Raw genomic sequence first — 24,843 nt, forward strand, 5'->3', positions numbered from 1 at the left:
ACACTCTATTATTGAGTTACACATAAAGCTCTCTATCTACTCTTTATTTAAAGTCAAAGTCTCACTATGTTGCTCAAGTTGCTTTTTAACTTACTCAATAGCACAAATAATACATTAAACTAATGATACTCCTGTCTTAGTCTCCCAAGGAGGTTAGATAACAACTTCTAACTTCCACCTGACATATAACATTCCTATATATAACTGAACATTTTCTATTTCATATCTCTGAAAAGATGAAGGGTTTATGAAAATAATATTCTACTCAATATTTCAAGAATTTAATTAATACAACTTAAATTCTAGTATTATAGCACTTCACATTGTGGAATATAAGGAAATGGAATAAGCATTTAATTTATATAATGAATACATCATCTCTTCCTATAGAAAAAGAAAGAGTATCTCATAGCAATCACATAGTTATCTGGCAACCTGAAAGGATTTCTCACTTGCAATTACAGTCTATTTTCAAAATTAACTTTATCTTCAGCCAAAACCCTAGTTGCTTTGTTAGCTTTCCACTAGAATAAAGAAATGTCTGAGATCACTTGGAGAGTGTCCTTTCCAAGTGACTCCTTCTAAAACTCTTTCAGGCAGCTCAACTGGTCTCTGATTTTTTTTCAGAAAGCTAGCTGGTCTATTAGCAAGGTTTTCTTTGCATCTTGACTTGTCTGAGAATTATCTTTGCAACATGAATCTGCTGCTATGAGTGATTCCAAGCAGTCTTTATTGTTTACTATTAGAAGGGAGGGACCTAGTGAATCTGGTCTGTTTCAAGTAAAAAAAAAAAAAAAACTATTTGAAATACAGTATTGTCAAACCTACAAAATATGCTAAGGCAATGTTGGCACAAAATGTGTGGGAGTAACTAACCAATGTCTGATTTGACAAGGCACATTCCATGATATTAAACTGATACCCTACACTGCTTAGGTTGGGTGTCCAAGAATCAGAGACTAGACAGCACAGAAACCTAGGGGAAGACCAAATTCTACTAATCTTTTAAAAAAAAAAAAAAAGCTGTGTCTGGGAGGAGGGAACCGGACCTGCCTGGACTGAGTCTATCAGGTCGATATCAATCCTCGGGGGAGACCTTGATCTGGAGGAGGTTGGAATGGGGGGGTGGGGGGGGGGGAGGGGGAGGGGGCAGGAAGGGAGAGAACAAGGGAATCTGTGGCTGTTATGTAGAACTGAATAGTATTGTAAAATAAAAAAAAAAAATAAAAAAAAGCTGTGATAAAATGATTCCTAATGATATTCTGCTATCCCCAAGGATTGTCATTTAATTCAACAATAAAGCTTTCTATAACACAAATCTTAAAAAGTCTTATTAATAAAAAACCCAGAACCAGATATTAGGGTAAAAGCTGAAAGATCAGAGGGATAGAACAAGTCACAGTCACCAGCTATTACCTCACCAACTCCGCCAATCCTTTGACTGAAATCCTCAGCCTCCTCACCACTAAGGGTCTCAGCTGAACTGCTGCTTAGTTACTGTCTCCTCAGGCCGTATATACTGTTCTCCACCCAGTCATGTCACTTCCTGGGATTAAAGGCCTGTGTGCTTTCCAAGAAAAGGCATGAGATCTCAAGTGCTGGGATTAAAGGCATGTGCTACCGCTGCCTGACTCTGTTCCCAGTGTGGCCTTGAACTCACAGAGAACCAGACAGATCTCTGCCTCCCCAGTGATAGGACTAAAGGCATGTGCTACCACTTCCTGACTTCTATGTTTAATATAGTGGCTGGCTTTGTCTTCTGGTCCCCAGGCAAGCTTTATTTGTTAGAGCACAAATAAAACATCACCACACTTCCTCACGCAGCAGATGGAAACATACATGGTGAACCACAACCAGACATTATACAGAAAGAGAGACCTTGGACCACACATCTCTAAATGGGATATTTCCATAAATTCTCTCCCCTCAGAACACAAGGAACACTGAGGAAGACAGGCAGAAAGAGTGTAACAGTCAGGGGTTGAAGGAAACCAGGAGATTAAGGCCATCTAAAACAACTGAGCAAATAGAGACTGAGGCAGCAAGTACAGGTCTGCACCAGGTCCTTTACATTTATATCATGGCTTTCAGATTAACGTTTTTGTGGAACTCCTGAGTATGTGAATGAGTGGGTATTGGGTTTTTATGTTTTCCCTTGGGCTCCATTCCTTTTGTTGGTTTGCCCGGTCCAACTTCAATACGATGTTTTTTGTTTTATCATATTATATTTAATTTCATTATATTTTGTTTTTATCTTTTAGAACCCTGTTCCTTTCTAATAAGAGAAAGAAATGGAGTGGATTCTGATGGGAGGGGGACTGGAGAGGAAGCGAGAGGAGTCCTGGAAGGGGAAACTGTGATCAGCATATATTGTAGAATGAAGTGGGGAGAGTAATACATATTTGTATGCTTAAAGAATTAATATTATTTTGAAATATGGAATGGATAAAGAATTTATGATTTCAAATAGAAAGATAATTTTTAAAATGTGTTTGTATGTATTATTCTCTGGTATGTGTGCCAGCGGAGGCAAGAAAAGTGCATTGAATCCGCTGGAGGTAGAGTTATAGGGCTGTGTGAACTGCCCACTATGGGGACTGGGAACCAAGCCCAGGTTGTCCTTTGGTAAAGCAACACTGAGCTATTGCTCCAGCAGCTGTAAGTATTTATAGAATCCAGATATTGATCTGTGCCCTTTGTCATTTTAATGACAGTTCAATGTCTTTGGATTGTTCTTTTATATTCTACTGTTTACATGATAAATGTTTAATTTGCATTAGTGTTTTTAAATCTGAATTCTACATTAATGGCTTCTTTTACTACATGTATTGCTTTAAATTAAAGAACGTATACCATAGATAAATATGTAACTATTTTTTCAAATTCTCCCATACTGTCTTACCATTAGGTATTTTTTTTTATGTATTTACATTATTCTGTTTAGTGTAATAGGAACTCTGTAATCCAAACTGTTTCCATTTATATTAAAAATATGAGAAATTGGAAATATATAGCTGAGACTTAATTTTATAAACTGAGAATATGGTGCTTCAATTCAAATTTCTTATGCTTTACATATAAATGTTTTTCAAAGTCCATTCTGCTAGCATTAATGAAATAACTGAATAAAAACTTAAGTTTAAAGAGGCTCAGTTGGTTGGACAAAATTTCAGAAATATTTCTGGTTTCAAAATATTTCCAAATAGCCTCTTTTACACAAGGTAAACATATTCCACTTATCCTTATTATAAATGTTCTTTTAGTAAATTTACTGTAAAAGAATGATTCTGATATGTACAATTATAGTAAATAAAGAACATTTCAAAATAATATTTTGACACAAAATAGAATGGAGTATTTTCACACTTATCATATTTACAAGTCACAAGAGAATTGAATGTGTAAGGATTACACTACCTTTAAAGTCTCAGTCATAACTGTGTGTCCCTGAGCAGAACCTTTAAACACCCACTTTTTGCTCCACAACCACATGCTTTACAGATTTATGCTGTGTGTATGATTAAGGGACATGAGTATGAGAGGTGAGAGACTTCGAGTAAATATAATTACTGTGCTTGACAAGCCTTGACGAGATCAACAGAGTCACAGGGCTGTAACCTCGAGTAATAATTCTGACATCACAAAGTCTCCTTTGAGACAGCGAGAGAGTTAGTGAAGGCTTCTACCCAGAAATTACAGAGAATAATTGAAGGCTACACTGAACTCTTGACTGGAGTGATAACAGCCCTTGCCAGTGATTTTTGTTATGCTTCAATCACTTACATTTCAATTATACTCTCTGTCTAATACCAAGTCTCCTCATCCTGTTAAACACACTCAATAGCTGTCCTTTTCCTATTAACAATGTATTAGGGGAAAAAAGCAAATGGCTCTCTCCCAGGCCAGAGTAGCTAAGAGGACTTACAGTGGATTTAAGTGATGCTTATATTTATGAGAGTTTAAAATCAGACACTCGTGTACTTGCTGAGTAGCTATAACTGTCCATGTCAATATCATTTAGAAAAAAAATTTCAAGTGAAAAGGTTAGATGTGTTTGGAGTTGGCACATTTGTGCCCAAAGTGTGTTATTCTGCAGAGCAGATTTAAATAACCCTAGAGATATTAAAGGATGATCTAAAAATACCAAGAAACCAAGCTCAAAATCCCCATTACCACGTTTACTGGCTTCGTGATATAGACTTTTCATTACATTAATTTTTCAAGTGTAAGATGATGCGTGATTAATATAGCTGTGATACATGAGTCTCATATCATACACTTATAAGCACATTTTCTGCATATTACCTGTTAAAAATAGCTATATATAAGGCTGAATCTGTAATGCCTTGGAGAATTTTAACACAAAGGAACTGGTGTAGAGTTGTAAAATAAAACACAGAAATTCTGATTTTGTGTGTTAGTGCTGATGCAGTATTACATTTAAATACAATAAATAAAGCAAATGATTACGATGATGGTATTCAAGAGGTCTGAGAACCCAGAAACAAACTGAAGAATTATTGTACATCAGATTGCAGCAAGACTCGTACTAAAGTGGGAAGAGAAATATTCAGTGAACCAATTGTTAAAGTTTTACAAATCTGCTGGGTGGTAGTGGAGCATGCCTTTAATTGGGAGACAGCGCCAGGCAGATCTCTGTGAGTTCAAGGCCAGCCTGGTCTACAGAGTGAGATCCTGGACAGGCACCAAAACTACACAGAGAAGCACTGTCTCAAAAAAAAAAAACAACAAAACCAAAATAAAAGGTTTTTTTTTTTTTTTTTTCAAAATAAAAGGTTTTACAAATCTGCGGAAAGGCACATACTTTTCTGAACTGAAAGAATTGTAAACCCCAAATAGATATAAATAGTAATTAAATTCTACATATCAATGCAAAAAAAAATATAGAAATCACTGAAAATTCCATCAGAGCAATAAAAGATTTCTTGGTAAAAAAACTCCAGAGGGCAGGAAAGCATGGAATGTATTTCAAGGCTTTATAGAATTTTATTTTATTGCTACTTTATTCATTAAAACAAGGAATTGGAATCAATATAGTTGTTCATCAACAGATGATGAAAATTCGGTGTTATTTAAAATGGAATTCTATTCAGTTCTAAAGAATAATGTAATCACAACATTTTCTGTAAAAATGCATAGACTTAGAATATATAATGTGAGGTAAGGTCACACAATCTCAGATAGAAAATAATGGTATGATCTCTTCATATACAGAGCTTTTCCAAAAATATATGTAAGCAACTGTATGACCGGTAGAGTAAAACATAGAAAAGAGAAGAATTGTCAAGCATTAGGTAGTATAGAATGACTGAATGCTGGCAATGCACTCAAGGTGTGAAGAGGGATCTAAATCTATTTTTTTCCTATCTCTAAATTTGTCATAGTTTTTTTTTATGGGGGTTGGTGGTACATAAGTTCCCAAAAATATATATTAGAACAAAAGTGCAAAATCCAATGTGAAGCTCCAGAACTACAAAATGGTTTTTCATATAGACATTCATTGAGATATGCAGACAGATTTGGGATGTGATTAATTTTGGTGTGTGATATCTTTTTCATTTGAAAGATTTTGAACATAAAATTCATAGAAAATTCAATAACTTTTAATCAAGCTTACTGTATCCAGAAATTTTATTTTTCAAAATCATAGATAGAATGAAGATATTGAAATGTTCAAATAAATGAAAGTAAATTTCCAATATAAAGCCAGAACCTCAAAATACAGTCACAGATATCCTCTACTCCGATGTGGAAGGGAGACAGAATCTTAAGTGCTTGAAATAATAATTGATATCATTGGTAAAAGGGATAAGTGAAAATTAAATAGAAAACAAGAAATCAGTATTATCTCACTCTCAACAATCTTCTAAGATGAGCAAAATCCAAGAATAAGGAAGAATAAATTAATAAGAGTAAATTCACACCTTTTAATAATAACCTTAGATGAAATATTTCAAATTAGAACATTTGTGGCAGCTGGTGTAGTTCAAAAGCAAGATGCACCCATTGGCTATGTATAAGAAACTGAACTGGCAAAAATAAACACTACAACTGGTAAGACGAAAAATCACATTCTTAACATAAGGGCTGTAAAAGAAACTAGGAGTAAATATGCTACAGAAAAACAGACATTAAAGGAAAATAAGAAGGGATAATGCAAGAATCAATGTATGTGATAAATGATAAAATGTATAATAATTATACATATATGCACTGAATATTGATTCACCTGAATTTTTAAATTTATGGATCTTTATTACAATTATATAAACTCTTCTTGAATTTGAAGTAATTGTACTCTATGGACAATTTCATTTATATTCCAAGTATTTAGGCAACTCTATTATCTTTTCATTTTAATTGGATATTTTTCCCAGTACGGTTTATAGGTATAATCATATGTGGAAAGGCTTGCACTAAAGCTTAGGACAAAACTTTTAATTTTATTTTGAAATATACTCAAATAATACTGGAAGTAAAGAAACAGATAAGTGAGGACATAATTATAGTGGTGTCCTTCAGCAGTTCACGTAATGTGAGACAGCATTAATATACATCTATAACATATATTCTGGCCAAACATCACAGAAAACACATTTTTTCTACAACTCATTGGGCTGATTACAAATTACACTATTTTTAAGTCATAAATCAAATCATAAAGAATATAGAAGATGAAAAATTTGTCTTACCAGATTTTAATAAGGGAACAAAAGTAGAAACCAATATCAAGAAAACCTATAGGAAGATACAAGCACATAGAAACTGAACAATTCATTTTGAGTGAGAAATAAAGCAAACAAAATTATGTTTCCATCTTAACAGATGGAAAAAAAGTCTTAAAAATATCATTCTTACATGACAAACTTCCAAAGGAAATGGTAACATCAGAGTCACTCAATAACATAATAAATCTTCACATATGACAAAACTAAACCCAACAATGCTAAATCAGAAAAAAGACAGTATTTTCTCTAAACTAAAGGATTAGCTGGAGATATTCACTCATCAGTCTCGCTACATAAATTACTTAAATCTTAGTAATGAAGAGAAAAATTAAAAATTATATAATACAGAAAGAAGGGAATTTTTTCTTGATATGGTATGACTTGAACAACCCAAAATACACTAGAAGAAAATTGTTAGACTCCCTCAACATTTTCAGCAGTGTAGCAGAAGATGAAACCCATATATAAAATCCAATAAGCTGTGGCAATGAGATTACTGTGCATCACTTGTAGAACATGATACCTTGAAACAGATCTCAGAAAACCACATGGTAGGGGAGCACTGACCATTAAAATTCTCCTCTTTCCAACCACAGACACAAAATAACACCCTGTCCTCCACATTCTCCCACAACACAAATAAATGAGTGAACTGAATAAATGAATGGATTAAATGTTGTTAAAATAGAGTATAGGTCCTCAATCTATAATGAACACAAGGATAAATAAATGAAAAAAATCACAATTAAAATAACTTTAAAGAAATAGTAGTAAACCCAACTAAGGCAAAAGTCCTCTACAATGAAAAAAATTATAAAACAGAATAAAATATCATTTCAACTTTCCCAAAACCTGTACAACAAATTCTATTGAGTATTATAAGTCACAAGGTCACTATAGCTATCTGTTAGACTTCTGTATTCTTGTTTACAGAAAGTAGATTCTCACTAGCTGTAGTAGTTTTAGTCTATAAAGTTGATATAGACCTTCAATTAGTTGATAATTCTTATTCAGTGGATGGTACATACACAGACATGCACATGTGTGAATGTATTTATATACACATAATTTATACCTATAAGGAAGGTATATACATATTTAAAAACATATTTTGTGTGACAATTTAGTATCTTCTGAAAAACTCATGGTTAATTTTCATTTATTTATTTCAAAAAGACAAAACCAAAGCTCAGAGACATTAAGCATCTTGATGGAAGATATTACTTCAATGATGTACATTGCTAGGGTTTTAGGCCAGTTCTCTTAGCCCAGTTGCTAAATCTAGCATTGTTTCACATTGGGTTCCTGAATCAATTCTCTTTCCATGTCTATATTAATGATGGAGCAGAGAGGAAAACAAAAACATCATCTTGGATCTCTCTCAGCTAGATATGCATTGGTCAGGTAATTCAAAATTTTTATGCCTTGCAACTGTCCCCAGAAGTGTCATAAATGTTGGCCTTAGGGTTATAAATAAATTTTAAGAGCAAGGTACCTGATCCATAAGAGAGGAGTTATGAGGACTTGCTCACATACATAGAAATACATATATGAGTCATGAGGACTTGCTCACATACACAGAAATCAACATATATCTTGATCTTGATTTTTTAACTTCATCTAAATTTAGATTTCAAAAAATTGAAATGCCAGGCCCTGTTCATATTCTGCCTGCCTGCATGTGAATCAAAATGTAGCTCCCAACTTCTTCTCTAGCACCATGCCAGCCATGTGTTCAGCCATGATGCTAATGGATTAAGCCTCTGAAACCATAAGCAAGCTCCCAATTAAATGCTTTACTTCAAAAGATTTGCTTTGATCATGAGGGTGTCCTTTATAGCAATGGAATACTCAGACACTATTGTGGCCTGAGCCTAACTTGGTGCTTCCGTATGACCTCTGCAGAATGATGGCTGGACCATATACATCACAATGGTAGCTATCTCACAGAGTGGCAAAGAGTTAAAACCATATCACCTTTCAATAATTAATCCATGAAGGCGGTAGCATAATGTTCAGGGTTTTAGCTCACCATTCACTATGATCAGTAACATGAGAAATATGTTGAATAAGACATAATACAGTGGACAATTTAAGATAATAGAATATACTCTTCATTAAACTATTCTTATGAATTTGTTGCCTAATTTGGCAGACAGGGCAATAATGATTGAGTAAAGCTTCTTTTCTGCATTTGAGAAACTATGAGGGACATGGTAATGACAATCACAGTGATCCATAATGATGATAAAATTGATATGCACAGAATATAGAAACAATTGTGTGCGAACCAAATACAATCTAATTCAAATCCCAGAATAAGAGTTAGCCTTTGAGAGAATCATTTTTTTTTCATCTTCCACTATAACATGTGAAACAGAGAATGTAGCTATAATTGAAGACAATGGTTATTTAGCCAATATTAGTATTTGCTTTTTACATGTTGGAACATGTTTTAGTTGATACACAGACATTAATCAAGTTCTAAGTATACTTTGCAATGTGTGTATTATTCTTTTTCCTGACAGAGAAAACAAAAAAGCAGACAGAAAAAAAAATGAATTTTGAGTACCACGCAGCTGTTGACTTCAGCAGCTTCATATTTAATTTTATTAGCACTGAGCACCAATGAGTCAGATGGTCATAAAAATAAGAGAGAGTCAACATTGTTTTAAATTGTTTTTAAATAATATTTATTTTTATGAGGACATAGTATTGGATTTAACCAAATTGAGGATTATGTTCATTTTATATAATTAATCAGTGTTTCCCAGAAATACTAATAGGGCTTGTGAGAGATGCTTAATCACAGAATATAGTATCTATACGTTAAGATGAAAACTTTGAAGGTAAATTTGAATAACAGTGTGAGAATTGATTTAGTTTTAGTAATTTATGGTGAATCCAGTTTGGTATCCTTTTTTCTCCCTAAAAGTGCACAAAAGTTAATTTAAAATAATTACTAAAAAATACTTTCTATGAACTCTGAGTTCAAATACATTTAAAAATATCTCCATTGTTTTAACATCAAATCATGGTGAGTTTGAACTTAAATTAGTGCATTCATGTACCTCCAAAGGCCATGTAGTTGTTTGTGTAAGCTGTTTATTCCAGAATTTATTATTAAAAGGAATTTGTGGTAAGGACAGATTTGATGGCAAATGTGAAGGAGATGCATAGAGTGACTAGTAAAGTTCAACTCATAACTGGCTAATGCTTCAAATTTGAGCTTTGTGATTGGTCCTAGTTTTAAATTGTCTGTAAATGCAGTGGAAGTGGTGCACTATGCATCACTAATACCTAATTTTTACCGAATTCACACACTAAATTGAAAATTTAGACCTTGAGAAAATAAAAGATAGAGTCTTTAAAATATTTATCTACTCAAGTACTCACATCGTGGCCACAAGATGACAAAGGCAGCACCAATGCCTTTGTAGTGTAACTAAGAGAAGGCATCAGCTGGAGGTTAAATTCACTAGCAAAGTCACACGGATGTTGTTACACTGAGATCAAAATTTAGTCAAGTAATTCCTTTAAAAGTAGTCACCAAATTAGACAAAAAGACATGTGACATGTATTAGCAAGCATCCTTTAATACTACTAAGGAAAACTCAACTAATAAGAATTGTAATTATGCTCTTGAAGACCAGCAGGTAGTGATTGATAAAAATGTGTTATTGTTTTCAAATATTATCAGCTAATGGCCAGTGGCTTCATGGAGACTGATGTCCATTGAATTGATTTGTGGACAAGTTAGGCTAAAATATAAATATGAATAGTAGATTCAAAAACTTTATCAGAGGAAAAATAAAGATTAAAAATTTAGGATGTCACGCATTTTGTGTTAAATAATTCTGTTACTGAGTATTTGAATATGATGTTCTTTATAAATCCTAACCCTTGATATCAGAATTACTAAGATTTCAAATTCCAGCTTAGGACCATTGAACAATTGGTAAGAGATCTAGTTTCTCATACATGAAAGAATGGGTTCAATTCTCACCACTGCAAAATTTCTCCAAATAAACTTGAAGTTGTTTTAAGACTATTAACATTGATAAAGTTGGGGCAATTTTATTTTACTTTGTTGACTTTTGGATGTGTCTTCTCTGCTGTACATGGTTTGTTTTGAAAGCTTGATCCAATAGCTTAAGTAATATTTCACCTCTGCAGATTAGTTGTGTCTAGTCTTCTGTTGTTTTCGTTTCATGACTTTTCATTCAGAGAATAGCCCTATCTAATTAACTAAGTTAGACGATGGCTTAAAGAATTCATATTAGAAATATTTTTAAATTTTCCACAAAGAAACTTATAGCTTCTTTGCATAATGAGGAGAAAACATGAAATATAGAAGGGAAATAGCAACACATTAGGTAAGGCATGTCAGAGCACATTTTGTGTATAACAGAGACACTAAGCCTTATGCCCTGCTATGGCAGCTCCAGAGTTTGTTTACATCTTCTCCACAGAGCAAGGAAGAGTCTTATCGTGGTAAGAGCTTCCCATTTTCCAAATTAGTTGCCAGGAAGAAATTAGAAATATAGTTTCTGGCTATGAAATGTAAGTGTGCAAGATTTGTTCTTTGATGCAGAAGCAGTTTCTTTCTCAACATTTCCCTTTTGATGTCTGCACCAGTATTAGCTTTAAAATAAAACTAGAGAGATGACTGCCTGACAAAGAAACAAGACTAAGAATCAAATTCACCTCTGAAAAGCAACCTACTGAAGTGCTTATTCTGGATTTTGAGCAGAGCTGTGTGCCTCTGCTTCTAGTAACTCCTTGTAGAATGACCTTCATTGCAGAGTTTCAGGGGTGTTGAGAACATCACTCTGGTACTATAATCATTAAATTCTTCCTCTGGAGTGCACTTCATTTGAAGGATATTCAAGTGTAGGACAGACTTTCTCTTCCTAATGACTTTGAAGTTGCAGCTTTATATTTTCGGATAAGATAAAATAGAGACAGGGAGAAGTAAACAAGAGTTTACTATGCAGAAAGGCTCTGACTTTGCTCAAGGCTATTTCCTTCTGAGAGCAGAATACCAGAAGACAAAAATCCTTTTTATATAATATGATGATAGGAATAATTTATATCTTTAACTTATTCGTGTCCTATAATTATTTGACTGGATAGGTTCTAAAAAGTCCCACAGGATGTAACTAGGGTGAAGTGACATTTAATAGACAAATTACCATAGCATTATACATGATAATATCTCACTTCAGTAGGCACCCAGGAGCCTCTGTTTTGCTTAGTGTAATATACAAATCTTCAATATTCTCCAAAAATTCAGTAAACTTTTATTTTATGATTTCCCCACTATTTATTATTTGTTATACAGTACTGAGGATTAGAATCAGAGTCTCTTGCATGTTAAACAAGTATTATTATTTATTATTGGTTATACAGTACCAAGGATTGGAACCAGAGGCTCTTGCATGTTAAACAAGTACTCCTATTTATTATTTGTTATACAGTACCAAGGATTGGACCAGAGTCTCTTGCATGTTAAACACGTACTACAATTTGTTGTTTGTTGTACAGTACCAAGGATTGGAACCAGAGTCTCTTGCATGTTAAACAAGTATTCCATCACTAAGGTTTACCAAAGACTGTTCTTTCTTCCTTCAGTTTCTAATAGATGAAACTTGGCTAAAAGAGTTTCAATACTGACTCTCATATTTCTATTTCATCCTTTATCAACCCTCTTCTGCTTTCCCATTGGCATATCATCCTGTAAGGCACATAACTCCTGTCACTTTAAACAGTCATACTGCTTTGTTTATTTTATAAAAGAATAACAATGAGGCTGTCTGCCAGTTTCACAAAACAATTATTAGTGGCTCATAGTTGCTGTGCGTGTGTTGCTTCTGGTATTATCCAGAATAATCTGTTATGTTAGGTGTTACTAATTCCTGTCAACATATAACATTTGTGGGGGGAAAAACTGAAGATACTCAATAAGATCTGAAGGATGTTTTATTTTTGTCATTTTATTTAGGAATAATTTGGCAAAGTCCCACAGAGAGCTAGAATTTGGTATTACATCTATTTTATAGGTGAGGACATCAAGATTTGGAAGTTTTCCAACTAATGACAGAACCAAGGTTTGTCTGTTAAGCCATAGGACTCTAAAATGAGAAGTTTTATATACTTGGTTTTGCATCTCAAAATATAAAATATAGATAAACCATGCTGTACTATTTGTCAAAGACAACATTTATCATTTATCAAAGACTTAGTTTGATGGTTTATCTTTACTCACACCTTGACTGATTTTGATATCACCTAGAGGAAATATGTCTGTGCTTAACCATAAGCACATTTACAGAGAAATTACACATGGAAAGAAAGTGTACCAGGAATGGGTAGTGACCTCTCATGTACTGGTGGCTCAGAGGAATGAAAAGGGAAAACAGAACAAAATCCTGAGGGAGCATCCATAGTTACCTCCTTGAGCATGGGATCTTCCCAGAAATGACCAAGCTGCCATCATCACTGTTGCAAGATGCTCCTGACGCCATGCCCTTCCACCATGACAAACTGCACCTTAAAACCATGAGGCCAAATCAATCCTGCTCCTTAAATGGATTTCTCTTGGGTATTTTGTCAGAGCAACAAACCAAGTAGTTAATACAGCTACTATCTTCTCTTCCATTGTTCATTCTGCCTAAAATGCCCCGAATAGAAGTTGCAAAATCAAAACCATGTTGGAAAGATTAGAATATATGAACTGCAAAATAGACCATCAACTGCTCCCATGATTCAATTAAATCAGCTGAAGATTTGATCCCATTTATCATAATAAAATGGGTTATTATATCACCAGAATAAAACTAAATGACAAAAAGTCAATTTGATGGCTATTCAGAGATATAATCTTGGTCATTTTGAAGCATATTTTGAGTACACTTTCCTTGCATTTGCTATATTTTCTGACAATTATCTTTCTTATTGTATTATTGAAATGAACCATATTTCTTTCTATTGCCATGACATAAATTTCCTAAGTGAGCAATTGGGTTGGCTTGCTGGTTTTACTCTTTTGCTAAATGATGCCAACTGGTAAATTACATACAATGAGATGGCAGCAAAAATGCCTTGTTTCTTCATCTCTAGCTGAAATATAAAGTGATATATTGCTCAGAAAATGACTAAAGCATAGTGCTCAGAGGATGCCTAGCTCTCAGAAGCTAAGCATTAAAGCTTTCATCATCAACTGTTTTTATTTATTTGTGTAATTAATGTTTTTGAAGAATAGCATATAATATGAGCAATGTCTTGTCCACTGATACTAAATTAATTTCAGAAGACTGTCAATGTAAAAGTTCCACGACTCAAATCATTCCATTTCAAATACATATGCAAGAAACTGTAAATCAGCTGACATTCTGTCAATCAGAAATCTCATTTAATTGGAAAAAATGTAATTTTCTTGCCTTATATATTACTTCAATGCATCATATCATAGCTAAAAGACCCAATCCATTAGATGAAGTTAGAATCCATTCATCAAAATTCAATAAAATTTGAAATTGTGTTTTATAAAGTGGAACAGTTAGTTTTTCTTGTGACAAATTTTGAAAATGGAATGTTATTTCTTTTCAAAATTTAATAATAATCCTTCATCTTATAGCATGATTTATCCCTTTGTTAAAGGCAGGACTGGAGTAGAGGCTGGTCTTCTCACATCTTCTGTATATCTAGTACAAGTACAGACCCAAGACTTGTACTTTATGGCAGCCCGCTATTGCTATGGAAGCTATGGCTGTACGGCCTTAATGTCTTGTCTCACTCTCTCCATCTGTTCTTTGGAAGCTAGTTATAGGACAGTCCCCTTTCACACTATGAGATGAGAATAGGAGTTGGAAGCTCGGAAAATATAACCAGAATTTATTGTATGAAAATAGTCTATTATCAATAAAATATGAATAAATACATATATATATTCTGTTAAAAGATACAGAAGCAGTCTCTTTCTGTGTTTCATATCTCTCTGTCTCTGTCTCTCTCTGTCTCTCTCTCTCTGTCTCTGTCTCTGTCTCCATCTCTCTGTGTCTCTGTCTCTGTCTCTCTCTCTCTCTCTCTATATATATATATATATATATATATATATATAAATAATTTCATTTCTTATTGTACTATTCTCAAATTTGTTCCAGACATTGGTTGACTGAAACATTGGAATGCGACATCAAGAATAAGGGGAATGAAACCAGGCTGTGGTGGCACATGCCTTTAATCCCAGCACTCGGGAGGCAGAGGCAGGTGGATCTCTGTGAGTTTGAGGCCAGCCTGGACTACCAAGTGAGTTTCAGGAAAGGCACAAAGCTACACAGAGAAACCCTGTCTCAAAAAAAAAAAAAAAAAAAAAAAAAAAAAAAAAAAAAAAAAAAAACCAAAAACAAAAACACACACAAAAAAAACAAAAACAAATAAACAAACAAAATGACATTAGGATGTAAACACACACACACACTTTAAAAATAATGGCTGAGTTCTTATATATGGAAATTCTTAGGCCCCAAAAATGTTCAGTCTTTCTTACCTAGGCCCTAAGAAAACCACTATTTATTTTCAACTACATGTGTTTGCGGTAGCTTTTACTGATATCCATGATCAGCATTAAACAAACCTACTGATAAAGGAATATTATCATTACTGTTTTTTACTCCATAGTTAGCCAATTGCAATTATATCCTCAATAATTTTATTCTGTTTGTTTTTGAAGATAGTCTCTGGGATTATTGCTTTACTTCACTATAATATATCTGGCAAATTGTACTGCACCATTCAGCATTATTTTGACATTTGTCTTGATTATGCATAATTTCTATGATCCTAAAGACTTTCTAAATTATGTGTGTCCTTCTATTGGTTTACTTTTTAATGAGTTAAATAAAGCTTTCCATGTTTGCATTCTACATTTTAAATTATATTTTTAAATAATATACATATTGATTCCAAAATACCAATATTTTGATTAAAATTTGTAAACAACTTTGTAAATGCACAAGTATATTTGAACAAACATGAACAGAAGATCTACAGAAGTATAATAATTGTGGGAATTAAAAAAATTTGTCTGAAAGGAACATATGAAAGCTTTGAAGATGAATGATTCCATTCATGGAGTTATTTTATTTTGTGCTTAACTGATTATAATTTTGTAAGGTATTGATGATCAGAAGGAGAAGATATATGGTTGGATACAAAGCTTAGAAAGATTATTTTGGATGCAAGAAGAAAGTATATCAGGGGACCATGAGGAATAATCAAATTATTTAAGAAACTTATGAAAAAATTAGAATGAAACAACTTTTAGAGTAAATTAGAGAAAAGTTAGAATTGAAAAAGGAAATGGCAAGATTCTGAGATAATTACTTGATACAAAGAAAAGAATAGATATTAACACCTATTTGCAGGAGAGATTACAAATATAGGATGAGATTCGGGGTGATAGTGCAAGGCCGGGTAATAGGGAGAAATCCAAGGTGGATGCTGATCAGACAGTCAGAGGTGGGAAATACCTGTGTTAAGAGTCAGCTGCAGTTAAACACCTATAACTCAATGATATTCATGAGGACGTTGGTATTGCCAGGCTTTACAATTGTCAGGATTTACTTGCAGCATGTAAATAAAGAGACTAGTTCTACTTTGGTAAATTTTTATAAGAAATGAATAAAAAGATTCATAATTTAAGATTCATGAATATGTAAATGATATGCTATGTACAACCTTAGGAACTGTCAAGCAACTAATGTAAAATTTGACCATGACCTTTTTAGAGAAGAAGGCTTATTCAAATTGACATTACATAGTTAAAAGGGAGAAAGAGAACCAAAGACATAAGTTTCAAAGTTACACTGAAAAGCAGATCTGGGAAGTGGATTCAGATTATCTAACCCTCTTTCAACATCATTAGTTGACTTTTGTGGTCACTCATTCTGTATTTGTAGTATAATAGACATGTAGTGATTAATTTCATAGCCATTGTTTAGAGTTTATAAAGGAATTATGTTTTTTTAATTAGGAGAACATAAAGATGATCAATCATAAATAATCATTAATCATCAGTCTATCTGTACATTTCATTCTAATCCTATAACATGACTTGCTAAGATTTGCAGGATTTTAAGATGGAGAATACATTTCTGCTTTATGAAAATTTTCCATGAATTTATTATAAAGGTAGAAAACTGTGTTATTGATTATTATATAGAATATAAAGTACAAATTATAGTTTTTATCAATATTTAATCTAGAAAACAAACCTTGAACAGCTACTCTGAGTCTTTGTGATTTCTTCCCCAATAGGAATCACTTTAGATTTGAAGTGATAAGGATGTAGTGATGGCTGTATAAATCAATTAAGCCTTGTGCAACATAATGAATGGATAGGCATTCCAAACACAGGTGTCAGAGAAACATACCTAACATGCATACCAATAGATTCATAAATTCTTTTCTTTACGCCTGGTGTTCTCACTATTGTTACTGTTCATGCACTATTCAATTCTGTTTTTTTTTTTCAATTCTTTCTTAAAAAGAAATATGGCATGTTGAAGTCATATGTTAAGCTTCTTTCCTTTTTACTAAAGCAAATTCTCAGAAAGTGGAGTTGGGAGTTTCACAGATTAGAAAATAATGCTGATTGTATAGCAAGACCATTTCAAATATGTTTTTCCCTTTCATAATTGTCAGTCGTAAAAATTGATTCTAAAGTATCCACAAGGATGACCCCAGATTAGACTACTAGCAACAGTGGTGAGGGTGCATGAACTGGCTTACCCTAGTAATCAAATTGGTGACTACCCTAACTGTCATCATAGAACTTTCATCCAGAAACTGATGGAAGAAGGTATAGAGATCCACAACCATGTACCCTGCCAAGCTCAAGGAGTCCAGTCTAAGGGAGAGAAGAGGGATTACATGAGCAATGGAGATCAATATCATGACGGGGAAATCTACAGAGACAAATAAACCAAGCTCAAGGGAACTCATAAACTTTAGACCGACAGCTGTGGAACCTGCAAGGGACCGGACTAGGCCCTCTGCATACCGGAGATAGTTGTATAGCTGGGTTTGTTTGAGGAGCCCCTGGCAGTGTGATCAGGATCTATCCCTGGTACATGAGCCGGCTTTCTGGAACCCGTTACTCTTGTCAGACCCCTAACTCAGTTCTGCCTCAGTTGAATATACTAGACTTAGCTGTGCCTCCATGGAAGAATTTACACTGTTGGACGAGGGGATGAGGGGTAAGGGGAGAAAGAAGGGAAGAGACAGATCTGTGGTCTTATGTAAAATGAATTTTAAAAAAGTATATAACAAATTTTCTATCTTGAAAATGAGTGGAGAAAACAAGGTTAGGCTACTAGGTTAAGAATAAATTTGATCAACATGTTCTGTGATGGGTTCATTAACATTATGAGATAAACTATTTTATGTAGCAAGCATAAAGCAAGTGGGGAAAATGAAATTTTAAAGAGCAGAAAACAAAGAATGAAGAAGGTAGAAAGAGGAATGAAAATCAATTTACAATGGACAAATCTGCCTCTGCTTCTCTACCAGGAGTGAAAAGCCACACTAGTTTTCTTGTCTCCTCTTTGCATTGTCTTCATTTAGTGTATCACAACTTCTCATGGCTACAGTGGCAGAGATGGTAAGTATATCATGTTTGTTGTTACATGAAAAGAAGAGCACACACAGCATTTTAAGAAATGTTTAATGACTTCTTTCTATGGAGCATGCAGGTATCAGTTCAGGCTTCTGCAAGACTGAACCATGGGTTCATAAAAGGTTATGGCACCTTTGACAAACACAAAAGGACCTGTTTCCCTCTATCCTAAAGGTTGTTGACAGCAATAAACCTTTTTCTAGATGACATAAAGCAGAGCCCAGACCTAATTCCTCTATGCTGGATTTCCACTCCGTTATTCTCCAAGCAACTGCTAATGCTTAACAAAGGCAATATTCACAAACCAATATATCACAAATGAAAGTATAATTTTATTTTATTTCTATCATGGTTATAGATTGAATTTTAAATTAAAAGATAACGAAGAAAACTTAATGTTTTGCCCTGTATTTTTCCATGAAAATTTTACTTATAACATCAATATAATTCAAAGAATCTAGTTGTCATGAAATTTTATTTATAATTGAAAACAATTGCTCTTATGCAAAATATAATTGTCCTTAAAATATTATTCACATTCTTGAACTATTGAGTCAAAATATTCCCTCAAGATTTCATAATTTGGCTTTTAAAAATCTTTAGTATTTTGTAGATGGACACTATTACATACATTCAATGTGAACTTTTTTTTTCAATAATGTCTCATCCAATAAGAGTTTGTCCTAGTGTATGTGTCTCTCTGTCCACATCCTGTATTTTCCTCTGCTTCCCAGCCACTATGACATAAGTCACTTTTCTTCTATTAAAAAAGATGCTTTATTTTTTTCATACAATATACCTTAATTATGTTTCACCCAAACCCTACTTATCACTGTTTCTTTCCAGTTTCTCTTCCATCTGGATGCACTCCCTTTCTGTCTCCCAAGTTGGACCAATCATTGGTTGTCCACTCCTCTAAGTTCTGCTGGTCCCTTCTTAATCACTACTAATTTCTAAGCTCTAGCTAACCAAAATCAAATATCCCAATAATGCAAAGACTTTAGTTCAATGGTGCCAGTGTCTTGTTAATCATGGCTCACTCTTCAGCCCCAGATAACCAGAACCACAAATTCTTCTCAGAAATAGTCTTTACTTCCCTATGAAACTTCACAAGGGAGGCTTCCATCATCTGTACAACTGCGTTGCTCTCAACATTTCTATCTTCCTCCTATCTTTCAAGCTCCCCCAGAATAACCACTAAGCTCTCATCGTTCAATGACTTCTTCTGGACCAACATTCTAAAGCCCTTCCATAATCCTCCACCAAACATGATCAGGTATGTCACAGCATTACTGGTACCAACTTATCTTTTGAGTTTTATTGCTGTTACCAAACATTATGACCAAAAGCAATCTGAGAACAAAAGAATTTATTGGTCTTATAACTCAGCATCTTAGTAGTCTGTCATTGAAGAAAGTCAGGACATTAACCCAAACAGGGCTGGAACCTGGAGGTAGAAATTGTTGCAAAGTCCACAGAGGGGGCTGCTTACTGGCTTTTTCATATAAACCCAGAACCAGCCACCCAGGGCTGGTTCCACTCACAATGGACTGAGCTCTCCTCCATCTATAACTAATTTTAAAATGTGTTATAATGGATCTGATAGTGACATTTTCTCAGTTAAGGCTCCCTCCTCACTGGTGACTATAGCTTCTATCAAGTTGACATAAAACTAATCAGTACAAGTAGTATTTGGTTTTGCCCTTGGTCACGAATTTAACTATTCTTAGAGTCTTGGTTACCTAAACAGTGTAATCTATGGATTCATTCTTATGGAATTAGTCTAGAGCCAAGTCAGATATTGGTTTGTTATTACCAGAAACTTTGTCCCATCACTACACTAGAATGTCTTTTAGCCTGGACACCATTGTAGACCAGGGGTTTGTATCTGACTTGATCCTTAGGTTTTATCTAAGGATGTAGAGTACATTCCATTACTAAAAAATCTAGCACTTAAGGGTAAAGACTCTGGTTAGACACCAGATGGGCTCCTTAAAGTTCAATGAGTTGTGTAGGTGTTGTCTTTAGCAATGAGATCTTACTGCTATATTTTGTAGAGCAACCTATAGAATTGTCCGTATCCTAGGTTGTTTGAGAGCTACGATGGGAGCCTTTTGGCCAATGACTCGATTAGATGTAGCCCATTTTTTGGTACAATATGTTTCATTTAGTGACAAGAGATATTCACTTTGAGCTTTGTCTCACCAATTGTTTGGTAATTTCAGTAAATCATCTCCATGTATGAATATATTTTGTGAAACTTCTATTCTCTCTGATTTCCATACTGCCCCTCCAAAGGCCCTTGATTTTAGATGTTTCCCCCTTTATCTGCTCCTTCCTTATGCTATGCTTTCCTCTTTCTTACATGATCCTCCTGTTCCAAACATCCCACAACATTCTTTCATATCTATCTATTCTATTTTTCTTTACAAGGGAGATCTGTTTGTTTCCCCTATTCCCTTACACCACAACTATCTGATATGTTTTGTTGATTATGACTTACTTACCATTGATTTAAGAACTAATATTCACATATAAGGGAATCCATACAATATTTATTCTTCTGTGTCTAGGTTATCTCACTCAGAATGATTTTTTTCTAGATCTATCCATGTACCTGCAACTTTAAATATTTAATTTTTGAGGAATGAGTAAAAATCCATTGTGTAAATATACCTGTGGTGGTATTGTGTTCCCCAAAATATTGTGCATGCTAATAAACTTATCTGGGGTCAGAGACAGAACAACCACAATATTAAACATAAAGGATAGCACATGCCTTTCATCCTAGCATTTCAGAGGTAGAAATCCCTCTGGATCGCTGTGAGTTCAAGGCCACATTAGAAACAGCCAAACATGGTGACACTCACCTTTAATCCCAGAAAGCAAGCCTTTAATCCAGGGAGTTATGGCAAAAACAGAAAGATATATAAGGCGTGGAGACCAGAAACTAGAAGCTTTTGGCCTGGTTAAGCATTTGGCTGGATAACCTTTTAGCTGGTTAAGCTTCAGGCTTTTGAGCAGCAGATCAGCTGAGAGCCATTGGGATGAGGACACAAAAGCATCTAATCCGAGGAAAGAAAGACCAGCTGAGAAGTTGGCCAGGTGAGGTTAGCTGTGGCTTGTTCTGTTTTTCTGATCTACCAGCATTGACCCTAATAACTGGCCTCGGGTTTGATTTTATTAATAAAACTTTTAAGATTCATGCTACAGTACCATTTTTTTTATCTATTCCTCTATTGAGGAATATCTAGTTTGTTTGAAATTTATGGCTACTATGAATATATTAGCATTAAATACAGTTGTGCAAGTGTCTCCATGGTAGGATGTAGTGTCTTTGGAGTATATGCTCAAGAATGGTATAGCTGGACCTTCAGGTACATGATAATTCCCATCATCAAGAAAAAGTGCCACACTGATTTTGATAGTGGCTGTACAAGTTTACAGTCCCACCAGCAATGAAGGAGTATCCCGCTTACTCTGCATCCTTGCCAGAATGAGCTGTAAGTTGTTATATTGCTCTTAGGCATTCTGATGGGCACAAGATGAAATCTCAAAGAAGTTTTGATTTGCATTTTCCAGATAATGAACATTTCTTTATGTGTTCTCAGCCATCTGAGTTTTCCTTTTTGATAATTCTGTTTATATATGTACCCCATTTTTAATTGTTATTTGTATTCTTGATATCAAGTTTATGAGGTCTTTACAAATTTAGATATTAGATCTCTATCAGATGTAAAAATATTTTCAGATTATGTGTCTGAATGATGTCCTTTGCTGTACAGAATACTTTCAGTTTTATAAAGTATCATTTATTAATTATTGATATTACTGCCAATGATAACTGTTTTTTTTAAGTCTTTTCCTGTGCCAGTTAATACAAGGCTATATCCAGTTACTTCTATCCGGTTTAATGTGTCTGTATTTTTGTTACTGTCTTTGATCCAACTGGAATTAAGCTTTGCACAGGGTATTAAGTATGGATCTGTTTGCATTCTTCTACATGCCAACATTTAGTTTGACCAGCACCTGATTTATTGAAGATACCTTAGTTCAATGTCAATTTATGGCTTTTTCATAAAAAATCAAGTGACCAAAAGTGTATGGATTTATTATGCCCCTGTCTTAATTTTAAATCCAATGATCAATCTGTCTATTTTTGAGTCAATGCCATGCTGTTTTTGTTAATATATGTTTGTAGTAAAATTTGAGGTCATAGATGGTTATACATCTAACAGTTCTTTTATTGTTCAGGCTTGTTTTAGCTATACTTTTTTTTCTGTGATTCCATATGGTGCTAAAATTGTTATTTCAAAACCTATAAACAACCATGTTGGAAATTTGTTGGTGAATTTATTGAGTTCATAGATTGGTAAGATGGCCATTTTACTATGTTAGTCCTATTGATCTATGAACATGGGAGATCGTTCCAGCTTCTGATATCTTTTCCAATTTCTTTCTTCAAAAACTTGATTTTTTTAATCATGCAAGGCTTTCACTTGCTTGGCTGGGGTTATCCCAAAATATTTTTTATATTATTTGAGGTTATTGTGAAAGGTGTTGTTTCCCTGTTTTCTTTCTCACTCCATTTGTAATTAGTATGTGGCAAGGATACTGATTTTTGTGAGTTAATTTTGTATCCAGCTACTTTGCTAAAAGTGTTTATTAGCTGTAGCAGTTCTGAGGTAGATTTTTATAGTAACATATATACTATCATATAATCTTCAAATAAATATGCTTTGATTTCTTCCTTTTCAATTTATACCCATTTGATCTCTTTCAGTTGTCTTATTGCTCTATCTAAAATTTCAAATACCATTTTTGAAAAGGTATGGAGAGAATAGGCTACCTTATTGTTCCTGATTTTAGTGAAACTGATTTGAGTTTCTGTCTGTTTAAGTTGATGTTGGCTACAGGGTTGCTTTAAACTGTCTTTATAATGTTGAGGTATGTCCCTCACATCCCTAATCTCTCCAGGATCTTTAGCATGAAAGGATATTGGATTTTATTTTGTTCTATATGTTTAATAGAAAGCTAAAAGTAAACATCTAACAAAGATTTCCATACATTTAGTAATATATTTTATTAACTATAAGTTTAAAACAATAAAATTGATTCATGAATTGTTAAAAAGAAAAAAATTACAAATTAACATACTCATTTCCTACATTGGTTATCACTGAAAGTGTAATTCACGACAAAATAAACAAGTGTTGATTGAATGTTAAATGTATTAAATGTAAGAGATACAATTTTTCAGTTCATTCATAACACTTCAACCTAACGTTTCATTACAGCAAATACAAATTTTTCCTTGTTTCCAATATGATGGGCTCATATAAAATAGTTTTAATGATACAGAAATTCCAAATAAGTATTTGAGAACTCATGTCTTCCTTGTTCAGTGATAAGAAGTTATACAAAAGAAAAAATGCTTTCTACTTCAAATCTTAACTTTTACATCCTTGAAGTTTTAATTTTTATTTCTATCTTGCAAGACCAATGCAGTCGAAATCACAGAAGCCATTGGTGGTAAGTGTGACTGGTTTTCGAGCAGGATTTACCTAAAGGACTTTTGTAGTGAAATGAGTTTGTTTCTTAGCTTTTCCTAACTATTAGTTGGTCTCATTGCCTCTTCTGTGTATTTTTCCTCTGCATAAAACACTTAGGAGTTAGCAGTCTGCTGATTTATTTTGTTTTGCTTCTTTTACAAATGTGATGGGAGGGAGCACACGGCTCTCATCTGCACACATAATAAAATTTATAAAATATCTTTGTCTTTCAGTATTAAAGGTAAAAACATTACGTTGCTTTAGATTATAACTTAAAGTAAATTGTGACATAAGAAATCTTCAGTCTAGATTTTTATACAAAAGTAGCACTCATTTTCCCCTTATTTTCCCCTTTCATACTGAAAATGAATAACAATTGTAGGTTAAAATTTACAAGTCACATATGAATTCTCCATTTTATTCTATATTTAATAAGCCATAAATAGTCTGTCATCAAACATTTTGATAGGATTTACCAGCTTGTATAACAGCCTCCAATAAAGGGCATGAATTCTAACATCCCAAGTCTATAAACTTCCTCTGTCAATACACTTTCCTTTCCCCTTGTACTTTTGATGCTTCTTGAAAATGACGCTAATTAATGACTTATATAGGACACAGAGGATTTTGAACAGTTTGTATTTCCCTGTGATAATATTTTAAACAATATGAAACACATTGCTTTCATTACAGAGCTATCAGGCTTGCAATAATTGACAGGAAAAAAAAACCTCATGGGTTGACTGCCCCAGAAAGACTGCTTAATGAAATAGAGAAGTTATGTGTGGAATCTTTACATCAAATCAAGTTAGAAATAAGCATTGCATCACTGTTTTAAATTGTTTTATATCAGGGTATGCAA

This window comes from Peromyscus leucopus, chromosome 6, assembly GCF_004664715.2.
Source record: "Peromyscus leucopus breed LL Stock chromosome 6, UCI_PerLeu_2.1, whole genome shotgun sequence".
NCBI classification, from domain to species: domain Eukaryota; kingdom Metazoa; phylum Chordata; class Mammalia; order Rodentia; family Cricetidae; genus Peromyscus; species Peromyscus leucopus.